The sequence below is a fragment of the Cupressus sempervirens genome, chromosome 4 (assembly GCF_028749045.1).
Source record: "Cupressus sempervirens isolate cs-2001-9-10 chromosome 4, ASM2874904v1, whole genome shotgun sequence".
Taxonomy (NCBI): Eukaryota; Viridiplantae; Streptophyta; class Pinopsida; order Cupressales; family Cupressaceae; genus Cupressus; species Cupressus sempervirens.
In genome coordinates, this window is record NC_143121.1 from 321,397,120 (window position 1) to 321,416,753 (window position 19,634).

The 19,634-nt window shown below is 38.6% G+C and overlaps 1 pseudogene; it reads right to left on the bottom strand.

Moving 5' to 3' along the window:
* Positions 1 to 1,461: 1,461 nt before the first annotated feature.
* LOC149561329 (uncharacterized) lies at positions 1,462 to 11,314 on the bottom strand (annotated as a pseudogene).
* Between the last annotated feature and the right edge of the window lie 8,320 nt (positions 11,315 to 19,634).

The window sequence follows — 19,634 nt, forward strand, 5'->3', positions numbered from 1 at the left end:
TTTTTCTGAAACTTCACTTTCTTGGGCCTGTCTGCCTTAGCAAAGATTATTATTTTTTAATTATTTGAAAAGGGGACATGACATACAACCCATACAATCCCTTCGAAAATAAAAAAAAAATACAAAGAAAAAATATTTAAGAAAACCCATTTCAATCCCTCTCAAACATATTCAACAAACTCACAAACATACATATGCAACCAAAATGACTTAAGCATGAACACAATATGAACAAAAAGAGCTTGAGGGATTCCTACCTTCACAATAAAGTTATGGAAAATAAAAAATTTAAAATGAGCTTCCCTTCTTTCTCCTTCTCCTTTAATCCTGAATAGCTCTCTAAAACTAGAGGTCGGGTGAACACTCCTTCCCTCTCAAATTTGCTTCTAACTCAACCACCATCAAAAAGTAATAACTCCTCCACTTTCCTAAGATTCTAAAGACTTCTAACTCAACTTGTTATAAGGCTAACCTCAAGGTGGAGTTTAACTTATCCAACTCATGGTGAAATATTCAATTTTCACAATAAAGTAAAATTGGAATATTTGAGTGACCATAAAAGTCAACAAAAGGGGTGAGAGGGGTGGAAAATGTCTCCAACCCATACCGATACCCCTTAGGTACTTAATTTTCATATTTTTGGCTTCTAGGACTATTAAGGGACCTAACAAAAGCTTGGAATTTTTTGGACTTTCTAACAACCTTCAAAAATGCAAATTAATCACTAATCCTAATTAGAGTAATTAATCTTGATTACTAACTGATTAGTAAAAAGGTCACTAACCTAGTCCAACTTAGATCTTTAGGTTACTCGATTAATCCTAACTGTCATGCTGAAATGCATATACAAATCATGATTGTCAAGCGACACTATACAATCACTATTACAAAACATTAACACTTATTGATTATAGAATGATACATTCATTCAACTCACGATACAAATAAAATACGAACAATGGGGTTTGCATCTTTTCTTAGACTCAACCTTGGTTTCCACAAATAGTACATAGGATTCATTTCTGATTCTCAGTTAGTTTTCTTAGCTAAAATATCTTGCAAACTCATTGCACACATCAGTAGCTCAAGAAAATCACTTTCATACATACATACATACATACATACATACATACATATATATATATATAATCACATAAATTAAAACATGCATCTTTCAAATAACTAGTTGTTTATCTCATTTTTACTCATATTCTTAACCATTAAAATTGCATAATCAAAGTGTTAATTTTGCATTCACTTTCTATACTACATCATCAGTATACATGTTCATAAAACATTAAATAACCTATTTAAACATCTGAAAGTAAAACATCACAGAACATAAAATAACATAATAATGTTCAGTGTATCTGACAGTGTCTCAACATATCAAGTCAGGACTATCAAATAATAATGTATCAACTATGCTATGATTGGTCAAGGTGAGGCCTCACACTAGGGTTAAGAAGTAGATGTTGACCAACTTCCCTTATTTCCTTCTCCAGTGGTACTCTTACTTTTATCACCCTTGATAAAAGGTGTGATATCTATAGGTAATTGTAAAGTTTTAGGAGTGCCAAAGAAAGAACTACTGATTGTATTTAATCTATCAACTATAACATACATATTGGGGCACTCATGTGGTGAGTCTCTTGTGCAAAACAACCCAATTTGTATGAATTGAATAAGAAATTTCATAATGGTTGATTCCCCTAATCCATATGCATCTATAAGTAGAGAGTTATCAATCACATCTACAATTGCATTTGGAAAATGCATTTCTATCCATTTTGGTGGAGTGATTCCTTTGACAGTGAATATTTCATCTATTGGTCTCCTTCTTGTAAGCAACTCTAAAAGGAGAACACCATAGCTATATACATCTCCTTTTGTTGAAAGGTTTGTGCCTATTCCGTACTTTGTTATAGAAGATAAGCTAGGATTAATGACTCCTATTGCATTAGAAGCATTCAATAGCTCATAAGATAAATAAAGAAAACTAGTTAAAAGCATAGTGTAAAAATGAGAAATATATACCTGGTGGAATGTAGCCAATAGATCCTTTAAGTGCATTTGTAGAAGTCACAAAATCCACTGAATTGTCAAAAATAATATTGGAAATGCCAAAATCTGCTATGTATGAAGTCATGTCATCTCCTAATAGAATATTATTGGGTGTAATGTCCCTTTACTGATTTTTTATGATATTTCCAGCCTCAAATCAGAACTTTAAAATCAAACAACCAATATTACAAAGATCTGCCAATTCTCCAATAAAACCCAAATCGGGTATGTCCAAATTAGTGCCAAAAACTTCACAACTTCACAAATTATTAATAAATCTGAAAATGGACATTTTTACAGAAATTTCAGTAGCATAACAGCCTACAAAATGACATTTTCAGATTTGTACAGCCCTTACACAACAGATCACAAATGTAGAGCAAAACTATGCTCAATCGGGCTCCCGAAATTAACACAAAAATGCCCGAAAACACCACAAAACACTCATAAATTATCTCAGAAGTTTAATCACGACCCAATACATATATTCAGCTCTATTTTAACATCATAAAGTCTGAAATACAACAGCAAACCAAACTGATATGAAACACTCAACTGAAAACCCAAATTCAAACCAAAAACAACCCCGAAAACACCCAAATCGGCACTATTCAGCACAAGGGCAAACTCTGTATGAGCATGCACATGGAATGGCTTCAAACTCCCATCCTTAGCCTTCCTGGAAACCTGCAAACTCCCGTTCTTGGGTCTCCTTCTCCACAGGTTTGGCAGCCTCTGAAGAACAACAAGAAAATTAGCAAGAATCAAGATGTAGAATGAGCCCAAAATGCCTCCAAACCCCTTTTAAAGAGGGCATAACCCTAACTCACGTCCAAGAGGGGTTAATAAAATATAATTTAATAATAATTTTTATTTATTAGTCCATTGGTTTCCAAAGATTAACCCCTTTTTCCGAAATTTCACCTTTTTGGAGCCTGCCTGCCTTAACAAAGTTTATTTTTTTTAATTATTTGAATAGGGGACATGACAAGTCCTCCCCTCCCAAATATTGCTTGTCCTCAAGCAATGAAGGTTGGAATTCTCAAGAATATGTTCTCCTTCCCAAGTTGCATCCTTTAGTGGTAATCCTTTCCATTTGACCAAATGCTCTATGATGCTCCTATTTCTCAACCTTTTCTCTCTTGTATCCAAAATCTCTTCTGGTATCAAAACTAATTTCCCTTCATCATCAAGAGGTGGTAATTCTATAGATACTATGGTTTGCTAGCCTAGAACCTTCTTTAAGCAAGATACATGAAAAATATTATGTATTTTGCTGTTTGGTGGGAGCTCCAATTCATAAGCTACCTCTCCTACCTTCTTGATGATTTTATAAGGCCCATAGAACCTTGGCTTAAGTTTCTCTGCCCCACTTCTCTTCAAGGTGCTTTGCTTATATGGCTGCAACCTAACAAATACCAAATCTCCCACCTCAAAAGATCTTTCAATCATTTTCCTGTCAGCATATATCTTTTGTTGGTTTTGTGCATGTTGTAGATTATCCTTGAGGGACCTTATTATGTCTTGGCTTTGCTTGATGAAATCACTTGCTGCGGGTACTCTGCTATCGGAAAGTATTAGATCAACAAAGGAAAGGGCATCATAACCATAAAGAGCATGAAAAGGAGGCATACCAATAGACATGTGATGAGATGTATTGTAACAATACTCCCCTAGGTGTAACCATTTCACCCAAGCATGTTGTTGATTTGAAACATAGTTCCTCAAATATCCTTCTATCCATTTATTAACTATCTCTGTTTGTCCATCTGTTTGAGGGTGATAGCTAGTACTGGGAGTGAGTTCAGTTCCTGCCAAATGAAAGAGCTCCTTCCAAAAAGAGCTGAGGAATCTACTGTCCCGGTCACTAACAATGTTTCTAGGCAAACCATGTAATCTAAAAATTTCCTTGAAGAACAATTCGGCCACTTGTGATGCCTTGAAATCAGATGTGATAGGAAAGAAATGTGCATACTTAGTTAGTCTATCTACCACCACATATATGCAATCCTTACCTTGAACCTTGGGCAACCCAGTGATGAAATCCATGGAAATACTTTCCCATTTTTGTTCAGGAATAGGAAGTGGCTGCAACAACCCTGCAGGAAAATTTTTCTCACTCTTGCTTTGTTGGCATACCATAAATTCCTTAATGTGTTTAAGGACATCCTCCTTCATACCCTTCCATGAAAACCGCTCTCGAATTTGCATGTATGTCTTGAAGTATCCCTGGTGACCAGCCAAAGGTGTGTCATGAAAGGCCCTCAATATCCTCTCCTTAGTTTTTGACCCTGGTACTAAGAAGATCCTGTTCTTGTAATAAATCAATTCATCAACAACCTTGTACCTGTTATCATCCACTAACTTATCCAAAATCTTGGTGGCAAATGAATCTTTAGCATACTCTAAAATTATGGAGACTTTCCAATTAGCAGAGATAGATGATAAGGAACACAAAGTGGGCTTTCTTGAGAGAGCATCAACAACCACATTATTCTTTCCTTTCATGTATTCAATATCAAAATCATAAGCTTGCAATTTGCTTACCCATTTTTTTTGACGATCATTCAAATCTCTTTGGTTCAAGAAGAACCTGAGGCTATTATGGTCTGTCTTTACAATGAATCTCCCACATACCAAATATTGTCTAAACTTATGAAGTGCATGCATGATTGCCAACATTTCCTTATCATAGATGGAGTACCCTTTCTCTGATTGATTTAATTTTCGACTCTCAAATGCTATTGGATGTCCCCTTTGAGTTAGGACAGCCCCTATACCTTCTCCCGAAGCATCACATTCAACAACAAAAGGTAAAGAGAAATCTGGAATTGCAAGCACAGGGCATGAACTCATTACCTCCTTAAGCTTATCAAATGTTTTTTGTGCCTCTTCTGTCCAAACAAAAGCTCCTTTCTTTGTCAAATCAGTCAAGGGGGCAGCAAGCTGAGAAAATCCCTTGGAAAATCTCCTATAGTAGCTACACAACCCGAAGAAACCTCTCAACTGTGTAAGATTAGTGGGTGGAGGCCAATCCAAAATTGCCTGGATTTTTTGTTGATCAACCTGTACTCCTTTAGAGCTTATAATATGTCCCAAATATAGGATCTCTGTCAAACCAAACTCACATTTAGATAGCTTAGCATAGAAGGATTGCTTCTCCAAGATTCCCAAAACAGTGTCTATGTGCTTTAGATGCTCTTCCCATGTTTTACTGTATATCAAGATATCATCAAAAAATACCAAAACAAATTTTCGAAGATGCTGACTGAATACCTTATTCATACAAGATTGGAATGTTGCTGGTGCATTAGTGAGTCCAAATGGCATAACAAGAAATTCAAAGTGCCCATAGTGACATCTGAAAGCAGTCTTTTCCACATCTTCACTCCTCATTCGGATTTGATGGTAGCCTGATCTTAAGTCAATTTTTGAGAAGTATACAGCACCATGTAACTCATCAATGAGTTCATCTATGCGTGGTATGGGATACCTATTTTTTATGGTCTTCTTGTTTAGAGCCCTGTAGTCTATACACATTCTCATTGTACCATCCTTTTTCTTGACAAGTACCATAGATGATGCAAATGGACTAGAGCTAGGCCTTATGAATCTCATGTCCAGGAGTTCTTTAATAGTTTTTTCAATTTCTTCCTTATAACCTCTTGGATGGCGGTATGGGGTTGTTATAACTAGTTTGGCACCCTGTTCTAACTCTATAACATGCTCAAAACCTCTATCTGGTGGTAATCCTGGAGGCAAGTCATTGAAAACTATACTATGCTTATCAAGAATATTTTGAATTTCAAAATGGAAATTACCTTGATTCTTGGGAGAGCTTGTTGGTTGGATTATGATTCCTGCTGCCCATGTTACTTGTCCTCTTCAAAAAGTCCTCTCCATCCTCTTTGCAGAGACCGCCTTAGGTGCTCCATTTGATAACCCTCTCAATATGACTTCTTTCCCATTGGAATGAAATTTAAACTCCATAGTTTGATGGTTCATGTAATAGCCTCCTATAGAGTGCAACCATTGAACACCCAATACAAGATCTGTCTCCCCAATACCAACCACATAGAAGTCATCACATAACTCATAATCTCCTAAGGTCATCTTGAGTTGTTTCACCACCCGTGTGCAAGGCATAGTGAATCCATCAGCTACAGTAACATTGAATCCCTCAAAATCTTCTGCTTTAAGCCCTCTTTTCATGACAAATCCCTCATCAATAAAATTGTGAGTTGCCCCACTATCAAGAAGAACAGTCAACCTTTGCCCTGCTAGTACCCCTCGAATTCGGAAGGGATGGTATCTTGGGACTCCTGATAATGCTGCTAAAGTGCCATCCTTGCTGATTTCTTTTACTTTCTCTTCTTCTACCTCCTCCTTAGTATCATGAAATTCCTCATGCTCATCTGAATCAGATTCTGAAGAAACTTCAATATAGTGCACTTGACCTTTCCCCAAACATCTGTGTCCTGGAACCCATGGTTCTCTACAAGTAAAACAAAGCTTTTTCCTTCGTAATTCACTCTTAGTCTCTTCATCTACCTTCTTTTTTGCCACATTTGTCACATCTTTTGGTGGTAGTGTTGGGAAAGTCTTTTTCTGAAAATTTCTCTTATGTTGCCAAAGATTTGGGGGTTTTTGATTAGTGATTGATTTCATAGGCACGCAAGTTTCAAGTTGCAAGCTTCTTTTGATAGCTTCTTGTAAGGTTGAGGGTGAGAAAGCCTTAACCAAACCCTTAACAGAATCTTCTAAACCATCAAGAAAAAGATAAACGATCCTCTTTTCACTCATATCAGGTACCATAATAGCCACTTTTTGAAATTCTTCTATATACTCATTAACTGATTTGGTTTGCTTCAACTTTGACAATTCTTTAAAGTACTCTTCATCATCCTTGAGGTCAAATCTATCTATCACCCTTTGACTGAAATCTTCAAATGTAGTTACCTGATCGTGACCTTGAGTAGTCATTCCATGATACCACCAATCATAGGCTGCATCTTCCAAGTGTAGACTTGCAAATTGAATAGCATCACTCTCTTTCATGGGGTTAAGTGTGAAGAAAGTTTGTAATTTTTGTAGCCATGCTCTAGCTGAAATTTTATTTGTTCCATCAAAAGTAGGCGCTGTAAACTTGCTTATTTTATTTTTGAGCTCTCTTCCACTTGTGCCATGCTCCCTCCTATTCTCTTTCTTGGGCATCAAAGCATTCATCATATCCACATATTCTCTAAAAGGAACTGAACTACGAAAGTCATCATCTAAGCCATTGTAAGTAGCTCTTAATGTAATCAAATTACCTGTAACCTCTTCCACTGGATTAATGGCTGGATTTGGTACTGGTGGCTCATCTGCAGGCAAGAAAATAGATTTGGTTGATTTAGATGGTGTGGATCTCCCATTTCTCGGCTCCTCTGAAGTGCTCCCTTTCTCATTAATAGATGCAATTCCTTGTAATTTTTCTGTCAATATTCGCAAAGCCTCTCTAGTTTCTGCCAAACCATCCACTGTTTGCTTCTGAGTATTTTGGATGTCTTGGAAGAATTTCTTTGCCATCTCATCTGGATCAGCCATACTTTTTTCTTCCTTGGATTTTGTACTTTTGCTTTCAACTGGGGGTTTGATCAAAATTTCTTTATTCTTTTCTCGCTGCAAATATCTTTTTTCTCTTTCACTTAGTTGCATGCAATCATAAAATATGACATGCAAGATCTGGGTAGTTATCAGAACTTGACATGCAAGATCTGAGTAGTTGTTAAAACTGACATGCAACTTCTACAAACCCTCAGGCTGGCAAGATCACGGCTCTGATACCACTGTAATGTCCCTTTACTGATTTTTTATGATATTTCCAGCCTCAAATCAGAACTTTAAAATCAAACAACCAATATTACAAAGATCTGCCAATTCTCCAATAAAACCCAAATCGAGTATGTCCAAATTAGTGCCAAAAACTTCACAACTTCACAAATTATTAATAAATCTGAAAATGGACATTTTTACAGAAATTTCAGCAGCATAACAGCCTACAAAATGACATTTCCAGATTTGTACAGCCCTTACACAATAGATCACAAATGTAGAGCAAAACTATGCTCAATCGGGCTCCCGAAATTAACACAAAAATGCCCGAAAACACCACAAAACACTCATAAATTATCTCAGAAGTTTAATCATGACCCAATACATATATTCAGCTCTATTTTAACATCATAAAGTCTGAAATGCAACAGAAAACCAAACTGATATGAAACACTCAACTGAAAACCCAAATTCAAACCAAAAACAACCCCGAAAACACCCAAATCGGCACTATTCAGCACAAGGGCAAACTCTGTATGAGCATGCACATGGAATGGCTTCAAACTCCCATCCTTAGCCTTCCTGGAAACCTGCAAACTCCCGTTCTTGGGTCTCCTTCTCCACAGGTTTGGCAGCCTCTGAAGAACAACAAGAAAATTAGCAAGAATCAAGATGTAGAATGAGCCCAAAATGCCTCCAAACCCCTTTTAAAGAGGGCATAACCCTAACTCACGTCCAAGAGGGGTTAATAAAATATAATTTAATAATAATTTTTATTTATTAGTCCATTGGTTTCCAAAGATTAACCCCTTTTTCCGAAATTTCACCTTTTTGGAGCCTGCCTGCCTTAACAAAGTTTATTTTTTTTAATTATTTGAATAGGGGACATGACATTGGGCTTGAGGTCACAATGAATAACTTGAACAAAGAAATAATGGTGAAGGTATGCCAATCCTTGTGCTATCTCCAGTGCTATCCTTATCCAATCACTCAAATTTAATATGCATTCACCCCCTTCACAAGGATATAGCCATCTCCCTAAACTTCCATTTGACATGAAGGGTAGAATCAAGGCTTTAAAATCAAGGTTAGAGCACACTGATATGATTTTAATTACATTTCGATGACGAACTCTTTTTAATGCATTGCATTCTCTGATAAAACTTTGCTGAGCATTCTCAACTTGCAGCTTGAAAACTTTAACAACAATATTTGCGTCGTTCTTTAGAGTGCCTTTATAAACCAAACCAAAACTACCACTTCCTAGAAGATTTTCATCACTGAACCCATTGGTCGCATTTACAAGTTCCTCATATGAAACATTTGGAGGCCATACATCAAGTATAGGGGTGCTAGAATGTCTAGATCTATAGATAAATGCTACCAATATAAGTGACATGATCAAAATTGCAATGCCGATCACAATAGGAATTATTACCTTTTTGGAAACTAAAAAATGTTTTTTCTTCGAATAAGAGCATGGCGGCAAGTTTATCCATCCACCACAGAGGCCCAAATTTCCCATAATTTCTGAGGAATTAAGAGTAGAAAAAGCTCCTCCCTTTGATACCTCTCCAGTTAACCTGTTTGAAGAAAGGTTTAGATGCTTGAGCATCTTCATATTTTTTAAAGCCATTGGTATTGTACCTGTCAGATTATTGCATGAAAGATCCATTGACTGTAAATTTTGTAAATCTGCTAATGATGCAGGGATTGGCCCCTCAAATCTATTCATTGAAAGATTTAGATACTCTAACCCCTTGCAGCTTTGCAGGGCACCTGGAATGCTACCAGAGAAATTGTTCTGAGAAAGATCTATGGCTGAAACCATAACCATTTTACTCACCTCCAAAACAGAACCTTCAAGTAAGTTTCCAGAAACATTGAAGTAGAGCTGGAGATTTTGAAGACCTACAACTTCAGGAGGTATATTTCCCCTTAGTTTGTTGTGCGCCAAGTCCACCAATTCCAAAGTCTTGCATCTCCCTAAACTGGCAGGTATTTTCCCTGAGAGCTGATTGTGATCAAGGTAAAGCTGTCTTAATTGTGGAAGGTCACCAAGACTGTCAGGGATTTCCCCTGAAAGCATGTTCTTACTGAGTGCCAACAACCCAAGCTTTTTTGATTGGCCAAAACTTTCTAGAATTCTTCCGTGTAGATTGTTTGTGTTCAAAAGTAATCTTTCCAGATTTGGAAGTTTACTGAAACTAGATGGAATGGTGCCATTGAATCTGTTTACCTCTATACTTATTGTCGCCAATTTTGAGAGGTTCCCAATTTCCTCTGGTATGTTTCCCCCGATTTCATTTGAGTTCAATGATAAAATTGAGAGTGAACTTGAAAGGCGGCCAACTGAAGTGGGCAAGCTGCCAGTGAGATAGTTAAATCCCAAATCAAGATATTTCAAGCCGGAGCAATTAGTTAAGACTGTTAATATGGACAAACCACTACTTCCACTCACAAAATTATTTCTCCATAAAACAAGCCCTCTCAGCTGCTGTAATTTCCCAAATTCCAGTGGTACTCTGCCGCTCAGTTGATTTTTACTCCAATCGAGCAGTTGCAGCTGAGTCCAATTGCCCACTGAGCTGGGTATTTCTCCACTGAGTTGGCTTTCCCACAGATAGACTTCTTTCAGCTCTGAGAGCCTTCCCAACTCCCATGGAATTGGACCAGTTAAATGGTTCTGATATAACTGTAATAATTGGAGATGAGTGCAATTGGAAAGGGCGATGGGGATCGACCCTGTTAATTTGTTGGGACCAATAAAAAGCCTTCTTAGCTGATTACAATTTGAAAGGGTGACGGGAATCAATCCTGTGAGCTTGTTGCTAGCAAGATTCAACCAGTTCACCTGACTAAGCATACCCAACTCCCAAGGTATACCACCTTCAAATCTATTTTGGGCCAAATCAAGGGTCTTTAAAGAGGACAAGTTTCCTAGGAAAGGTGGGACTATACCTGTTAATTTGTTTGCTCCCAATGCCATGGTTTCCAAATTTGAAAGAAGACTAAATTCAGAGGGAATTCTTCCACTTAAATTGTTATAAGACAATCGAAGCCAGGTTAGGCGAAACAGTTTTCCAAGCTGATATGGAATGTGGCCTTGCAAGCTATTATTTTTGAGATCAACTACTCTAAGGAAGGAAAGATTACCCAGAGAGGTAGAGATGGGGCCATATAATCCCATATGGGTGAGATTCAAAGAAACCACACGCTGTCGACGAGAAGCGCAGATAACGCCAGTCCAATTGCAGAAGGTGTGATTGGGAGACCAGTCGAGGAGGGAGTTGTATGGATCGAGAAGCAGAGAAGCTTTGACAGCCATGAGAGCTTGCTGGTCAGAATAGTTAGATGGCTTTGCCACATGAGCAGAAGCAGCAGTATAATCATCAGAGACACAGAAAAAGAGAAGCAGAATAATCATCATCTTCATTGTTAGCTTAGCCCACACAAACACCCAGAAAAACAGATATATACCTTTACAGACAATGGTTGGGTGCGCTTATAAATTTCTTATACAAATAAAATGTGTATGGCAAAGGTTTTTTTTCAAAAGTGACAAATGAATTTAATCCTGAAAATGAGGTGCATTTAGTTCTTTCTATACTTGAGGGCTACCTTTTTAATTAATGTCATTAAATCTTTCTTCTACATTACAAAATATATAAAATGTTTCATTTGTCATCACTTCATCAGCGTACATGCAATACATAATTAAAAAGAGAAGGCAAATGCAAAATTAGGCCACTCACTCATATCATTTGAATTTTTTCATTATTATTTATTGGTACACTTCACTTTCGAACAGTTGAAGATCATAAATTTAAGTCAAAATCCTGCTACCCCAGTAAATGCCTTTTTTTTCAAAAGTGACAAATGAATAAAGCCAATGAGGTGCATTTAGTTCTTTCTATTCTTAAGGGTCACCTTTTTAAATACTATTATTAATTTTTTCTTCTACATTTCAAAACACATAAAACATTTCATTTGTCATCACTTCACTAACGACTCCACACACAATATATAGTTGAAAAGAGAAGGGGAATACAAAGTTAGACCACTCACTCACGTAATTTGAATTTTTCAATTATTAATTATTGATACACTTCACTTTGTAACAGTTGGAGATCATAAATTTAAGTCAAAATCATGCTACCCCAAAAAATGCCTTCTTTTCAAAAGTGACAAATGAATTAAAGCCTGAAAATGAGGTGCATTTAGTCCTTTCTATTCTTGAAGGCCACCTTTTTAAATACTATCATTAAGTTTTTCTTCTACATTTGAAAACACATAAAAGGTTTCATTTGTCATCACTTCACCTACGTACTCCACACGCAATACATAGTTGAAAAGAGAAGGGGAATACAAAGTTTGGCCACTCACTCATGTAATTTGAATTTTTCCATTATTATTTATTGGTACACTTCACTTTGTAACAGTTAGAGATCATAAATCTAAGTCAAAATCATGCTACCCCAGTAAATGCCTTTTTTTTTCAGAAGTGACAAGTGAATTAAAGCCTAAAAATGAGGTGCATTTAGTTCTTTCTATTCTTGAGGGCCACCTTTTTAAATAATATTATTAAATTTATCTTCTACATTTCAAAATACATTAGGTTTTATTTGTCATCACTTCGCTGGCGTACTCCACACACAATACATAGTTGAAAAGAGAAAGGGAATACAAAGTTAGGCCACTCACTCACGTCATTTGAATTTTTCCATTATTAATTATTGGTACACTTCACTTTGTAATGGTTGGAGATCATAAATTTAAGTCAAAATTGTGCTATCCTAGAAAATGCAGTTTTTTTTAAAGTGACAAATGAATTGAAGCCTTGAAAATGAGGGGCACTTAGTTCTTTCTATTCTTGAGGGCCACTTTTTTAGATATTATATTTAATTTTTTCTTCTACATTTCAAAACACATAAAAGGTTTCATTTGTTGTAATGTCCCCATTTTAGCAGTTGACCAAGTGTGTGTGCGTTAGCCTTGTTCTACATGGTCCCGAGGGCTAACGAAGGGTTTAATGGGATCTTGGAGTGTTTTGGCCTAGTCATTTCCAGTTTGGGCCAAAACGAAGTTGATTTACTTAGTTTCAGGCATACTTACTATTTTTAGTAAGTCGGCAGGACATAGTGCAGGTCAATTTTGGTGATTGGACTCGATACTCCTCGGTGAGAGCTTTCCGATGAGCTATCACTCGCATTATTCGGAGTCCGATTGCTAATACATTTTAATGCCTGAAGTTTTATTAAAGTAACGTCTAATTTAATTGTAAAATATTAAAGTGTTACTTTAATATATATTTTATGGTGATGTGTACCCAAGGGAGACATAAGGGGTATTTTAATATATGTTTTATATTACACATCTTTTATCCCACATTGCCCATATAAGTTGAGGGGACCCGTGGGAATAGAATAAAAGGAAGCATTTGTGGCTTCATTAGACAGGTTGAATATGAGAAGAAATTGGTGTGTGAGTTGCAGCTTTGTTTTCGACATTTGAGGACGTCTATCCTCTCTTGTAACATTCTAGACGTCATTCCCTTGGGGTTTGGCCTTTGGAATTCTTTCTTATTGGCTTCATTATCAGGCAGTTTAGTTGCATTTCCGGCTACAGGCAGATTTGATATTTTGCTCATATCTTCTTCACTACTTGTCCGACGCTTATGCCGCTTGGAGGGAATGGTATTATGAAGGTAGTGGACTGATTGGAGGACAAAGTATTGTAGCAGCAAGTTCGTAAGCATGGGCTGGAGTATTATGACAATATTGCTGAAGTAATTAGTGAGTTGATAAATCTGCTATGTATTTGATTTTATGAATTCTGAAAATAACATTTTATTAGCAGCAGTTCATTTCCACTTTGCATATCATTGTAGTTGCTTTCTTGTTTATGTTGTATGATACCAATTCCATGCACGAAACACAACAAACAATAAATGTTTGATTTCCAGAATTATAAGGGGTTTAAAACATTAAACGGAGAAATAAGAAGTTGAATGCAAACTGTTTGACATAATTCCTTTCAGCAATTTGGTTTAGTTTTTTTGGACATCCAGGGGTGCCCATTACAGTGGTATCAGAGCTATAAGTCCTGCCATCCTGTGGAGGTCTTATAGGGAATTTGGAACAGCTGGATAGAGGGAAAAAGTAAGTAAAAAAAACACAGGCTAAGCATTTATGTTTGAGCATGCGACAGGGGTTTTATAATTTCCGCGATACCAGAGCAAGACAAAATAGGATTTCAGACTTGCAAAGCAAAAAGTCTAGTACATCCGTGCAGGGGGACATTGAATTCAACCATACAGACACAGAGGAGATATTCTGTGATCAGGACAATAATATGGGTGATCGAGATGACAGGAATACAGGATTAGGCGGAGGCAGAAATGCTGGTCCAGATCAAGGGGAGGTACTGTTCCGACAGTTACTGGATACATTAGAGCAGGGGCAGCATATGCAGCAGGAGCAGAATAGGCGAATGGACATGATGTTGCAGCTCATGGCTAGACAGATGGGTGTCAATATTAATTTAGGTGATGCCAACAACAGAAACAATAACAACGAGGGAAACAATAACAATGGGGGAAACAATAACCATGAAGGCCAAGGCAACAACAATGGTCCTGAGAATAACATTAATGGTAATAATGGACACGGCAACAATGGGAATGAGGCTGATAATTTTAGAAACGTTGCACGCCCAGCACGGACTGTGAGCTCGAGACCTCTTCTACCCACTTTTCCACCCAGAGATCCGGTTCATCCAGTAAACGAACCGCAGATTACCAAGTTACAGGATCAGTTCAGGAGGGACTGGGAGGCTAGTGGACCAGAGTTTCAGGCGAATATTTCTCTTAGAGATTATATGGACTTGAGGATGAGACACATGCCTAAAGCAGGAGGGAGGAATCAAAACTTTGAGCTGAGGAAGAAAGTTGGAAAACTTTCTTTACCTTATTATGATGCTTCAGGGAAGATGACTGCACGAGCTTGGGTGCAGAAGGTAGATACATACTTGCAGCTTAATCCTATGCCTGAGGAGGAGGCTATCAAGTATGCGGCTATGCACTTGGATGGCGTTGCACATGAATGGTGGCATCATGGCATGGTGACTTTGGGGCATAATCAGATTACATCTTATGAGGAATTCACCGAAACATTGATTGGGAGATTTGACACTAAGGATCCCGAGTTACATTTCAAGGAGCTAGTACAGTTAAAACAGTCAGGTTCTGTGGATGCTTACATTTCCGAGTTTCAGCGCTTGTCTGTACTTGTTACTAATATCTCTCCTAGGAGATTGGTGGTGTTATTTTGTGATGGTCTTGCTGATCCATTACGAGGTTGGGTGAAGGGACATGATCCACTCACGTTAGCTGAAGCAACTAAAAAGGAACAAGATTTAGCCCCTTCGGTATACAAAGGAAAAAACCATTCAACAGATTCTTCCTACTGCAAGGACAAAGACAAAAAATCATTTCAGAAAGAGTATAGCAAACCCAAAGAAGGATCAAAAGGACTAGACAATGAAACCTTGAATGAACTTCGAAAGAAGAAGTTGTGCTTCCATTGTAGAGAGCCTTGGGACTTATCTCATAAATGTTCTCTCAAGGCTAAGGCAAATCAAATGGAGTATTTTTCAGCAGAAGAGTCAGAGTCAGAAGGGGAGGATCAGCACTCCGATTCAGATGAGGGTAACACTGTAGAGGAGAGCAACATTCCTAAGGATGATAGATCGTTGGCATGCTTGACAGGGGCCCAAAAGGCAATCACATTTAAGGTCAGGGGTACTATCCAGGGGCAGAAAGTGATATCTCTTATTGACACTGGGGCTACACATAACTTCATAGATGCACAGTTGGTAGCCAGGAGAGGGTTACAGATAGAGGAGCATGATGGGTTTAGAGTCATGGTGGCTAACGGTGATAAGTTATTATGCACTCGGAAGATATCTAATCTTCGCATCAGGTTTGGAGATGGCTACGAGTTGGAAGATGAGTTCTATGTTGTGGACATGGGAGATTATGATGTCATCCTCGGCATGACATGGATGGCTTCACTAGTTGAGTTCACACTCAATCTAGCGAAATTGGAAATGAGATTCCAGCATGAGGGGAGAACTGTGGTACTTAGAGGGCTTTCAGATGGAGGTTGCAGAATAGTGTCCTTGAGGAGAATGCAGAGATTTTTTTGTCATGATGACATAGAGTGGGCGGCAGAGTGCCAAATTATGCCAACTTCACTAGAGCCACAAGAAAAGAGTCATCCACTAGATGTCCAGAAGATACTTGATAGACACGGTAAAGTATTTAGCGATATTCCTCATGGGGTTCCTCCTGACAGAGGGATGGAGCATGTTATTGAGCTCGAGGAGGGAGCCAAACCAGTTATGATTACTCCCTATCGTCATCCTAAGAAACACAAGGATGAGATAGAGAAGGCGATTAAGGATTTGTTGGAGATGGGGCATATCAGGCCCAGTAAGAGCCCTTTTGCTTCAGCAGTAGTATTGGTAAAGAAGAAGGATGGAAAAATGCGCATGTGCATTGATTACAGGGCACTGAATAAGAAAACAATTAAAAACAGGTATCCCATTCCTAGGATTGATGAGCTGATTGATGAGTTGCATGGGGCATGCTTCTTCACCAAAATTGATTTGCGATCCGGATACCATCAGATCAGGATGAGAGCAAAGGACATTAAGAAAACAGCCTTCCGATGTCACTATGGCCACTTTGAGTTCATGGTTATGCCATTTGGTCTAACCAATGCACCTGCTACATTTCAAAGTTGTATGAACCAGGTATTCAGAAAGCAGCTGAGGAGATTTGTCTTGATCTTCTTTGATGACATCTTGGTCTTCAGTAAGACCTGGGAGGAGCACTTACATCATCTGGAGGAGGTGTTATCTATTCTGGAGAGAGAGTCATTGTATGCCAAGGAATCTAAATGTGAGTTTGGCATGACTGAGCTCCTTTACCTGGGGCATATCATTAGTGCAGATGGCGTTCGGGTTGATCCCGAAAAGATTAGAGCTATTGTAGAGTGGCCTACTCCCACAAACCTTACACAGCTTAAGGGATTCTTTGGTTTATGTGGTTTTTATAGAAGGTTTGCTAAGGGATTCTCACAGATTGCTACACCCTTGACAGATCTTACCAGGAAAGGAGCCTTCGTGTGGACAGGGGCAGCATAGAGGTGTTTTGAGCATTTCAAGCAGGTAATGTCTTCATGTCCAGTTCTAGCTCTACCGGATTTCACAAAGCCTTTTGAGCTTCATTGTGATGCATCAGGTGATGGGATTGGAGCAGTATTGATGCAGGAGAAGCATCCCATTGCATTCGAGAGTAGGAAGCTCCGAGGAGTTGAGAAAAGTTATTCTGTCTATGACCGGGAGATGTTGGCCATAATGCATGCATTGGCCAAATTTCGATCATATTTGGTAGGTGGACGTTTTGTGATCAAGACTGATCACAACAGTATTAAATACTTCATGAGCTAGCGTGATCTTAATGACCGGCAACAAAAATGGGTGACTAAATTGCAGGCTTATGACTTTGACATAGAGTTTGTCAAAGGTAAGAAAAATGTGGTGGCTGATGCCTTATCTCGGAGACCTCACTTATGTGCTCTGGCAGAGATTTCAGGAGATTGGAGAGATCGGATTATAGCAGAGTATGTCGAAGATGCTTGGGCTTCTGGATTGATTTCAGGTACCATACAGGATGATCGCTATGAGGTGATAGATGGATTGATCAGAGTTCAGGACAGGGTTTATTTGATTCCGTCATCACATTTGAGAGAGGCGATATTGAAGGCATTTCATGATGCACTCACAGCAGGACATCTGGGGGTCTTCAAGACCTACAGGCAGATCCGAGAGCGGTTTTCATGGAAAGGGCTCAAGGATGATGTTCAGAGGTATGTCAGGGAGTGTATGGTTTGTCAACAGAATAAGGGAGAACACACATTTCCTACAGGTTTATTACAGCCCTTGCCCATTCCTGATAGGAAATGGGAAAGTATTTCGATGGACTTCATCACTGGTTTACCACAAGTGCAAGGAAGGGATTGCATCTATGTGGTGGTGGACCGCTTGACGAAGTTTTCTCACTTCTTTGCTATTCCGTCCACTTACACAGCATCACAGGTGGCAGATCTTTTCTTTAAAGAGATATTCAGGTTACATGGGCTGCCCAGATTCATTGTCAGCGACCGGGATAGTAAGTTTATGAGTGTTTTTTGGCAAGAGTTGTTTAGGTTGTGTGGTACAGATCTTACACCTAGCACTAGTTATCATCCGCAAACAGATGGGCAAACAGAGATTGTGAATAAATGGGCGGAAGGATATTTGAGGAACTATGTAACTACACAACAAAAGGCTTGGATCAGATGGTTGCATATGGGAGAGTATTGTTATAACACCACTTATCATATGTCCATCAAGATGACTCCTTTCATGGCACTCTATGGTTATGAAGCACCTAGCTTCATGGATTTAGTTTTGGGGGACAGTAGAGTGCCCAAAGCCAAAAACTTATTGCAGGATAGTCAGGACATCCTGAAAGTGCGCAAAGAGAATATACAATAGGCCCAGAATCAACAGAAATTGTATGCTGATCAGCACCGAATAGAGCGTAGCTTCGAGGTAGGGGATATGGTTTACTTGAGGATACAACCATATAGAAAGTCATCGCTCAAGAAGAGCGGAGCTGAAAAGTTGAAACCTAGATTTTATGGTCCCTACAGGGTGATTCGCAAAGTGGGCAAAGTCGCCTATGAGCTTGAGCTTCCAGAGGGCAATCGAGTGCACAATGTGTTTCATGTGTCTAGGCTTAAGAAAGCCATTGGTCAGAGTGTAGTGCCTTCTGCAGATTTACCCCCTTTGGATGAGGAGGGGAAGCTTGTGTTAGTACCTGAGGCTATTGTGGATACCAGAGAGAGGAAGCTTAGAAACAGGATAGTGAAGGAGTATTTGGTCAAATGGAAAGACCTGCCGGAGGAAGATTCTACATGGGAGAGTGAGCAGGTTATTCAGTAGGCTGGACTGAGGTTGCTTGAGGACAAGCAATTTCAAGGGGGGCGGACTGTAATGTCCCCATTTTAGCAGTTGACCAAGTGTGTGCGCGTTAGCCTTGTTCTACATGGTCCCGAGGGCTAACGAAGGGTTTAATGGGATCTTGGAGTGTTTTGGCCTAGTCATTTCCAGTTTGGGCCAAAACGAAGTTGATTTACTTAGTTTCAGGCATACTTACTATTTTTAGTAAGTCGGCAGGACATAGTGCAGGTCAATTTTGGTGATTGGACTCGATACTCCTCGGTGAGAGCTTTCCGATGAGCTATCACTCGCATTATTCGGAGTCTGATTGCTAATACATTTTAATGCCTGAAGTTTTATTAAAGTAACGTCTAATTTAATTGTAAAATATTAAAGTGTTACTTTAATATATATTTTATGGTGATGTGTACCCAAGGGAGACATAAGGGGTATTTTAATATATGTTTTATATTACACATCTTTTATCCCACATTGCCCATATAAGTTGAGGGGACCCGTGGGAATAGAATAAAAGGAAGCATTTGTGGCTTCATTAGACAGGTTGAATATGAGAAGAAATTGGTGTGTGAGTTGCAGCTTTGTTTTCGGCATTTGAGGACGTCTATCCTCTCTTGTAACATTCTAGAGGTCATTCCCTTGGGGTTTGGCCTTTGGAATTCTTTCTTATTGGCTTCATTATCAGG